Genomic DNA, 10,312 nt, shown 5'->3' with positions numbered 1-10,312 from the left:
GCAAAATTGCAGGAAAAAATCCCACGACTTTGAAGTCGCAGTAGTAGAACCAAAGTAGGACCGATGTTGCAGGGCAAAGTAGGATGACAGTCGTACAACAGTTGTGTTGTATCAGTGTGAACCCAGCCTTCAACACCTATTACAACCACAGTTATTTATTGGGGATGAAATCACTATTGATGCTCACTTTTTGTTCTCTGTTCACGGCTGTGTTGCCGCAGTTATTGCCAACTCAGTTTCCGGGAATGCTGTTCCCATAGTGCCTCCAGCTACCAATACTACCCATGTTGTTGAATACTGTAGCTTACATATAGGTAAGAGTGCTGGGATTAAGATGTGATTCTCCCTCTTCCTGTTATCTTAGTTAATATACTATTTGGCATTTTTATTTCATTACAGACTGGAAGTTAACCATGAAACGTGTGTAGAGCTTTCCATCAATGTATTGTCACAGCTACTATGTGTCAACTATGAGACTGCATAGTTACATAGTTACATAGGGCCAGATTCACAAACAGCGGCGCAAATTAAGTTACTCAAAACGTATGTCATTTAAGTTACGGCGCCTTAATTTTGTGTCGTAAGTGCCATATCCACAGCGCATTTGCGCCCCAAATTGCGCAAGCGTAACTTAAATCCCGAGGCGTAAGGTGGGGTTATTGCAAGTGGGAAGGAAGTGGGCGTGCTCCATTGTAATGAGCCGTGACCCCATGCAAATGAAGGGCCGGCCGTACTGCGCATGCGCGCACGAATCTGCACCTCACTGGGCATGTGCAGAACTTGGCTTGGAGCAATCAGTGAGATAGGAAAAAGGCCAAGCGTACTTAGTTTGAGAATCGCCCTGTGTATAAATAGCCCCAGACAAACACACTTTCCTTGCAAAAGTACATCCCTGTGTTCCCCTTCCTAGAGCAAGTTGCTTCTGCTCTGTCATCTGTTGGTGTGTGTTGGTGAGTTTAGTGTTAGTTAAAAGATTTGGAGGAGTAGTAGAGTGTAGTAGTTGTGTGTTTTTTCTGATTGTATTTTCTGTTTGTTTTTTCTGATTGTTTTTTTTCTGAGTGTATTTTCTGTTTGTTTTTTCGGAGTTTGTTTTTGAATTTGAATTAGCTGTCTGCTTGTGTGGTTTGATTTTTGTGTTTGTTTGTTGTGTGAGTATTTTTGTTTGTTTGTTGTGTGAGTATTTGTGTTTGTTTGTTGTGTGAGTATTTGTGTTTGTTTGTTGTGTTTGTTTTTTGTTGGTGCTGAGTGGTGGGTGTTATGGCACCGAAGCGCACAAAGTTAAATTTTTCTAGCACAGTGAAGCAGATACTTGCTCGGGCCATCGCCCGATATGGGCGTTATTTGCATGGCCCTGAGAGCCGGAACACCTCCCCGGCCAAGAGCAAGGAGATCATCCAGAAAATCACAGATCAGATCAATGCGGCGGGGGGGGGGGGGAGATGAGGACCCCCAGTGGGATACAAAAGAAGATCAACGATCTTAAGAGCCTGGTCCGTGACAAGATGGCCAAGATCAATGCCCATGCCACGGGCACTGGAGGAGGCCCACCCTGCCCCGTCAGGCTGAGTGAGGAGGAATGGGCAGTGGCCCGGTGTTTCCACCCACAGCAGGTAGTGGGCCTGCCTGGCTATCAATCCGATTCTCCTGTGAGGACAGGTAATTTTGGGGTTTTTCTATCTGGTGATTAGCATGTGTGGGTGGGGGAAGGGAAGATGTGCCAAGTGTGTGGATCCTCCAACCTGTGAATGTTTTGTGTCCTCCACAGATGGCCAGGAGATTGCTGGGCCATCAGGCCAGGAGGTTGCTGGGCCATCAGGCCAGGAGGTTGCTGGGCCATCAGGCCAGGCTGCACCATCCCCAGGACAACAGGCTGCAGAAGAGTCCCAAGAAGGGCAGGAGTCCCCAGGGGAGGGGAGTGGCCACACCTCCCCTCATGAGGAGGTTGAGGGGGAGGAGGATGAGGGGGTGGAGGCTGAGGATGAAGATATGGACATTGCCAGGGAAGTCCTTTTGGCCTCGGATTTGTTTACCCCTGAGGCTACCCCTGAGGCTGGCAGCAGTCAGGCCACCATCAGGGGTAGCCCCTCCCACTCTTCCCCCAACAGGCCTCAACCCACAAGGGTCTCTCTCTCCCCTCCTCCCAGGCCACAAGACTCAGCTGCAGGCAGGATGGCGACCCATGAGACCAGGGGGGTGGCCGAGCGTCTGCCGGCCAGTCTGCAGAGGGACAATGCCCGGCAGACCCGCCATCTGGCTCAGATCAAACAGACTCTGACCCAGATGGAGGAAAGCCTGGGTTCAATTAAGGAGTCACTCATTGATGTGGCCACAAACTCCTTGGCGGTCATCACATGCATTTGTGACCTGCAGACCGCCACAACAGGCGTGGCCCAGGAGGTGAGTGCCCTGACCCAGGCTGTCCAGGACAACACCCGGGCTGTCCAGGCCAATACGGCTGCCCTCACTCTCAGTCTGACCAGGATAGCAGTGACCTTGGAGGGCAGGCCAGCAAGAGGACAGTCACCAGGGGAGGCTCCTCCTTCCACTGCTCACCCCCCCAGGAGGCTCCTCCTTCCCCTGCTCACCCGCCCCAAGAGGCTCCTCCTTCCCCTGCTCACCCCCCCAGGAGGCTCCTCCTTCCCCTGCTCACCCCTCCCCCCAGGAGGCTCCTCTGGTTGGCCGTGGCCATGCCCGTGGGCGGCCCAGGCGTAGCTTAGGCTGCCGCCGTTAATTTTTGGGGGTACTTTTGATTTTTAGTATTTTTTTAAGTATACTGTACTTATGAGTTGTTTAATGTGTGTGAATGATGTGTGAATGTGGGGGTGGCATTCCTGATTAAATAAGGGTGTCACCCTCAGTTTTGGTGGAGTAGGGATCCCAGGACCAGGGAGAAGTGATCCCAGGTCCATGTGAATGGTGTATGAATGCACAATGACATAATTGGAGCCGTGGTGTGGTGTTACTGCTCCCAAGTACCATTGGGGGTACTTGGATCTAATCCAATTAGATGTGCATGTGATGTGTCTGTGCTAGGGACCACAGTGGATGTGCATTCATGCATTCTCATTGTGACATGATTAATGTGTGTGTTTACTGTGCAAAGATGCATTCTGCGAGGCGTCTCCTGACTGCTGTTCCCTCAGAAGAGGGGGTACCCTCGGTTACTAAAGTCACTAGTATAGTTATGAGCATGGATGCCCCTGGCATGTTGGCATACAGATTGTTGTCCTGCAAGTGTGTGTGCTCAGCTCTTCCTTAATGGTGTTGCTTTAGCTGACCTTTACACGGCTTGTGTAAAATTAGGGCACCTTTTATAAAGTGTAATTTTACACCATGAAACTAACAGAAGCGCACAGGGCGTAATCTACGCCGCACACACTTAATTTTGTGGATCGCCTTATCTCCCTCATTTGCATCTTTGCCTATCTAAACAGCGGCGTGTCTAGCGTATTTTGCGTGCGAAGAAGCGCCGGTGTAATTATTTTAGGTAGGACGGAAAAAACAGGATTTCAGGCGTATCTCGTTTTGAGGATCAGGCGCAAAAATACACGCGACGCAAATTTCAATTACGCCGCGCATCTCGAGTTAAGTCGGCGCATCTGCTTTGTGAATCTGGCCCATAGTTGGTAAGGTTGAAAAAAGGCACAAGTCCATCAAGTCCAACCTGTGTGTGCACGCTTTTATGTCGATATTACATTGTATATGCCTGTATGTTGTGGTCATGTTTTAATCATTTAGGTGCCTATCTAATAGTTTTTTTAAATGATCTATGTTCCCTGCTGAAACCACTGCTTGTGGAAGAGAATTCCACATCCTTACCACTCCTACAGTAAAGAACCCTCTACGCAGTTTGAGGTTAAACCGCTTTTCTTCTAGTTTAAGTTAATGGCCACGTGTCTTTTTAAATTCCCTTTCCCAGAAAAGTTTTATCCCTATTGTGGGGTCACCAGTATGGTATTTGTACATTGAAATCATATCCCCTCTCAACCGTCTCTTCTCTAGAGAGAATATGTTCAATGCTTGTAATTTTTCATCATAACTAGGGTCATCTAATCCCTTTTTTAAATTTGCTGCCCTACTCTGGACTCTCTTCAGTTTCATCACATCCTTCCTGAGGACTAGAGCCTGGAACTGGACGGCATACTCCAGGTGCGGCCAGACAGAGCCTTGTAGAGTTTCCCATCCCATTGATTTGTTTAGATCCTCTTGCAAGGTTTCCACATCCTGCAGAGAAGCTATTGCCCTGCTTAACTTAGTATTGTCCGCAAATACTGAGATTGAGCTGTTTATCCCATCCTCCAGATCATTTATGAATAAATTAAATAGGATTGGTCCCAAGACAGAACCCTGAGGATGCCACTTTCCACACCGGAACATTCAGAGTACTCCCCATTTATCACTACCCTCTGAACTTGCCTCTGCAGCCAATTTTCAATCCAAGTGCTTACCCTTTGGTCCATGCCAACAGACCTTAGTTTGTAAAGTAACTGTTTATGGGGAACTGTATCGAATGCCTTTGAAAAATCCAGATACACCACATCTATGGGCCTTTATCTAGATGGCAGCTCACCTCCTTATAGAAGGATTTCTATCTTAGCAGCCCTCATTGCATCCTTACATTTCTTATTGCATTCTTTGCACAGTTGAAATGCTGATGATGACCCCTCAGCCTTGTATTTTTTGAAGGCCTTCTCCTTTGCATCATATGCTTTTTTACAAATTGGAGTTCAGTCATCCAGGATTTTTATTACCCATCGGGATGCACTGGCCAGTATTCTTATTTAATATGCTCTTAAAGCACAGCCATTTTTCCCCCATGCTCTTTGTTCCTAGAATTTTATCCCATTTAATATCTTCTAACAAGGAGCATAGTTTTTCAAAGTTGGCTCTTTTGAAAATCATTGTCTTTGTATTCCCCTTATGTTTCCTATTTGTGTGATTTATACTGAAACGTATTAACCTGCGATCGCTGTTTCCTAACATATCATTGCATGTTTTATTATCTGTAATCAGTGCGGGGACAAGATAATTCAGTGCCCACTGCCCAGGGCAAAGATGCCAAACTGTGTCCCCCCTCCCAGGAGGAGCAGGGGGTAGGACTAAAAGTGGCTGGTGCAGCATGCCATACTACTTACAGTATTTAATGCTTGCAGCATTTGCCTAAATAATGCCAATCTGCACACTGCAGACGCAAAAAAATCTGTAAATCCCAGGCCACTTGGAAATTAGGAACACATGTTTACTCTACCACAGGGATTAAATTCCAGATAACTGGTTATATTCTAAGCTAACTAGAATCAAGCCAGCTTAGATGGGGTGTACTGTCCCAACAGCTTGCAGCTGCATGTCATCTCGGAATCATTAACAGGTGTGCAACACAAGGACATTATCCCGATGGAATTGCACTGAATTTTCTGTGTAAGTCATTAAATATACATAGAAATTATAGTGAGGGAAAAAGTATTTGATCCCCTGCTGATTTTGTACGTTTGCCCACTGACAAAGAAATGGGCAGTCTATAATTTTAATGGTAGGTTAATTTTAACAGAATAACAACAGAAATATCCTGAAAAACAGATTTTAAAAAATTTATAAATTTATTTTCATTTTAATGAGTGAAATAAGTATTTGATCCCCTATCAATCAGGCGAGATTTCTGGCTCCCAGGTGTCTTCTATACAGGTAATGAGCTGAGATTAGGAGCACTCTCTTAAAGGGACCAAAAAGCTGTCCAAGGATGTCAGGGACTAGATTGTAGACATACAAAAGGTTGGAATGGGCTACAAGACAATCGCCAAGCAGCTTGGTGAAAGGGTGACACCAGTTGGTGCGATTATTCGCAAATAGAAGAAACACAAAATAACTGTCAATCTTCCTCTGTCTGAGGCTCCATGCAAGATCTCACCTTGTGGAGTTTCAATGATCATAAGAATGGTGAGGAATCAGCCCAGAATGACACGGGAGAATCTTGTCAATGATCTCAAGGCAGCTGGGACCATAGTCACCAAGAAAACAATTGGTAACACACTATGCCGTGAAGGACTGAAAGCACTTGCAAGGTTCCCTTGCTCAAGAAAGCACATGTTCAGGCCCGTCTGAAGTCTGCTAATGAACATCGGAATTAGTCAGAGGAGAACTGCGTGAAAGTGTTGTGGTCAGATGAGACCAAAATTGAGCTCTTTGGCATCAACTCAACTCGCCATGTTTTGAGGAGGAATACCTAATCCCCACCATCAAAATAGGAGGTGTAAACATTATGCTTTGGGGGTGTTTTTCTTCTATAGGGATAGGACACACATCAAAGGGACAATGGACAGGGCCATTTTCCCGTCAAATGTTGGGTGAAAACCTTCTTCCCTCAGCCAGGGTATTGAAAATGGGTCCTGGATATGAATTCCAGCATGACAATGACCCAAAACATATTGCCAAGGCAACAAACGAGTGGCTCAAGAAGAAGCACATTAAAGTTTTTTTTTAATCCAATTTTTTTTTTTTCAGATCCTGGTCCCTTAAGCCTAGGTTCACACTGACTGCGGGAATAAAATCGTACAAGTTCAGCTAAACTCGCATGATTCTCTGGTGCGTACACTGTTTATGTTGTTTGTTCAAAATGAGATGTTAATCGGGCCAGTTGTACAAAAAAAATTATGTCAACAGCCAAGTGCAGGAGAGGAAATCATAGACGAGGAATCTAGTTGGTCGATACAGAAAAACAGACAGAGACACCTCTTCCTTCAGTCACAATCATGGAGAAACAATCATCATACTGCACCTGGTTCATTAATTCAAAAGATTGGGCTGATCCATTAAAAGTGGAGAAAATAAAATTATAGCAATAATGAGATAAATCACAATAGGAACCAATTAGGTTTCACCATTTACTTAATGGAAAGATTATACAAGAATTCACTTTATTTTTGCTTTTATCTTATATAAAAACACTGTTACAGGTGTGAAAAAGAGTTGCAAATGTTGATCGAACTAGGTTGTACATGTTCGAAACTCAAGAGAGGAAATAACACGCTAATGCACAAGTGGAAGTAAGAAGCAATGTAATATTATGTTACATAAATAGAAAAAGTGATATAAACCCTAGCCTGACACTGAATAGCAAACAAAAGTACATGACCGTATTTATCGGCATATAACACACACAGGCGAATAACAAGCACCTTGTCACTCCCAGACGTGTGTGTTAGGCCTCGTACACAGCAGCGGATCTGTCCGCTGCGTCCGCTGCCGGATTTCTGTCTGATGGTTGTACACACCATCAGACAGATAGTGACGGTGACGTGGCCGCGCCGTCACGGCGACTATAACGTGGCGACGTGCGCGGCCCTGGAAGGTCAATGCTTCCACGCATGCGTCGAATCACTTCAACGCATGCGAGGGCTTTCGGCAGGGCCGGACTGGCCAACCGGGATACCGGGAAAATTCCCGGTAGGCCGCCTGCTTTTGCCTGCTGTCACTGCCTGTCAGTCAAATATAATCAGCGGCGGGCCGCAGCCGCGATCGCCGCGGCCGCCGCTGTTTTAAATTGCAGAGGTGACGGCTGCACTGAGTTTCCTGGGGCTGCTTTTTCATACCTGCAGACTGCGGTAGTTAAAAGCAGCCACGGGCCGGCAGGTTGCGGCCGCCATACTCGCCGCCTCACTAATCCCTTCTTGAACTAGTCCTGACGTTTTTTTTCTCCTGCTCGGCTCCTCCCCGTAGACACATGATCAGTGATGCTGCTCACTGATTAGCTAGGTAAGTTCTTACCTAGCTAATCAGTGAGCAGCATCACTGATCATGTGTCTACGGGGAGGAGCCGAGCAGGAGAAAAAAAACTTTTAGGACTAGTTCTATCGTCCCGTGCGGCGCCAACACCGCCTAGTACAATGTCTCTGCAGTGTCTGCCCGGTGAGGGGAGAAGTGAACGGCGTCGCCACCCTGCCTTGGAGCACAAGGTGAAGAAATTCATTTTAATGCAATAAAAACGATTCTCTATCTTACCATATCTGCACCCCCCCATCCCCCCTCTTCTCTCTCTGTCACCTAGCTTTGCTGCCCCTGCAATTAAAATCTGTATAATAATCTCAGAGAGGGGGGGGGTGCACCGTGCAATGCCTCGTGAGAGAGATTATTATACAGGTTTAGGTTACATTTGCACAATTTGCAAATTCTAACAATACATTGAGAAGACTGATTACACTGCGGTTATGCTGTTTTTTTTTTTTTTTCTCGTACATACCTCGTTATCGCTGTATCATCCCTCGGCTTCCGGGTATGATTCTTGCGGGTCTGGGCGTTCCTAGTTGATTGACGTTCCTCCGACCGACGCATACTTGACGTCACGACTTTCCGAAAGAAGCCGAACGTTGCTGCGCAGGCGCCGTATAGAGCTGACTCTATACGGCGCCTGCGCAATGACGTTTGGGTTCTGTTGGAAAGTCGTGACGCGCAGTATGCGCCGGTCAGAGGAACGTCAATCAACTAGGTCCAGCAAGAATCGTACCCGGAAGCCGAGGGATGAAACGGCGATAACGAGGTATGTACGAGAAAAAAAAAAAACAGCATAACCGCAGTGTAATCAGTCTTCTCAATGTATTGTTAGAAATTTTTTTTTAGGGGGAACCTCCACTTTAACTGATGGCAGTATGGAGAAGTGTGACAGGCACCTCCCATGCTCATTTACGAGTGTGACCGGCCAATCAGCCAGATTGTCATTTGTTTGACTGGAGGAGGCTCCACCTAAAGCGTCAGTATTTTAGCAGCGCTTTACTGTAATTTTTGCGGCACTATTCAGTCGCTAGCGGGGCGCCTGATAGACTTTGAGCGTCCTGCCAGCACAATGCTAGCGGCCCAAAAGGATAAAAAAAACGTCCGCAAAGCGCCGCTGCAGCAGCGCTTTGCTGGCGGTTCAGCACCGCTGCCCATTGATTTCAATGGGCAGGGGCGCTTTAGAAGCAGTGTGTACACCGTTCCTTCAGGGCCTCAAAGATGCGGCTAGCAGGTCTTTTTTGAGCATCCTGCCAGCGCACCGCTCCAGTGTGAAAGCTTTCGCATTGGAGTGAGAAGAGAGGCTCTTTCAGGGCATTTTGCAGGCGCTATTTTGTAGCGCCTGCAAAGCACCTCAGTGTGAAAGTAGTCTAAGACCCCTTTCACACTGAGGCGCTTTGCAGGCGCTATAACGCAAAAAATAGCGTCTGCAGAGCGCCCTGAAAGAGTGGTTCCACTCACTGCAGTGTGAAAGCCCAAGTGCTTTCACACTGGAGCGGTGCGCTGGCAGGACATTAAAAAATTTCCTGCAAGCAGCATCTTTGAGGCGCAATAGGAGCGGCTCCTAAAGCGCCCCTGCCCATTGGAATCAAAGTGACACTTTGCGGCCATTAAAAGCACCCCGCTAGCGACTGAATAGTGCCGCTAAAAATAGCGGCGCTTTACTGCCGATGCCCCCACCGCCCCAGTGTGAAAGAGGCCTTAAAGTCATCATCATGTGTGATTGTGCGTGTGTGCTAAGCAGACAGAGCCGCTGGTGATCCTACACCCTCTCTCCCCCTGTACAGTGTCAGAGACACTGGCGCAGCATTGGCAGAGGACTGTATCCCTGCACTGCTGCGTGTCCCTGACCATCACAGTGCCAGTGAGTGTGACCTGTCTGTGTACCACTGCGTGCAGTCACTGTCTGATGTTCCATTCCACTCTGCCTTTCTGCCCAGTGCTGTGCCCATGATACACCGCACGATTCCTCTGAATTTATGGGTGCTGATATTGCCGCATTTATGGGTGCTGATATTGCCACATTTATGGGTGCTGATATTGCTGAATTTATGGGTGCTGATATTGCCACATTTATGGGTGCTGATATTGCTGAATTTATGGGTGCTGATATTGCCACATTTATGGGTACTGATATTGCTGAATTTATGGGTGCTGATATTGCTGAATTTATGGGTGCTGATATTGCCACATTTATGGGTGCCGATATTGCCACATTTATGGGTGCTGATATTGCCGCATTTATGGGTGCTGATATTGCCGTATTTATGGGTGCTGATATTGCCGCATTTTTGGGTGCTGATATTGCCGCATTTTTGGGTGCTGATATTGCCGCATTTTTGGGTGCTGATATTGCCGCATTTTTGGGTGCTGATATTGCCACATTTATGGGTGCTGATATTGCTGAATTTATGGGGGCTGATATTGCCACATTTATGGGTGCTGATATTGCCGCATTTATGGGTGCTGATATTGCCACATTTATGGGTGCTGATATTGCCACATTTATGGGTGCTGATATTGCCACATTTATGGGTGCTGATATTGCCGC

The sequence above is a fragment of the Rana temporaria genome, chromosome 7, assembly GCF_905171775.1.
Source record: "Rana temporaria chromosome 7, aRanTem1.1, whole genome shotgun sequence".
In the NCBI taxonomy this organism is placed as follows: Eukaryota; Metazoa; Chordata; class Amphibia; order Anura; family Ranidae; genus Rana; species Rana temporaria.
This window is presented reverse-complemented; position numbering follows the sequence as displayed.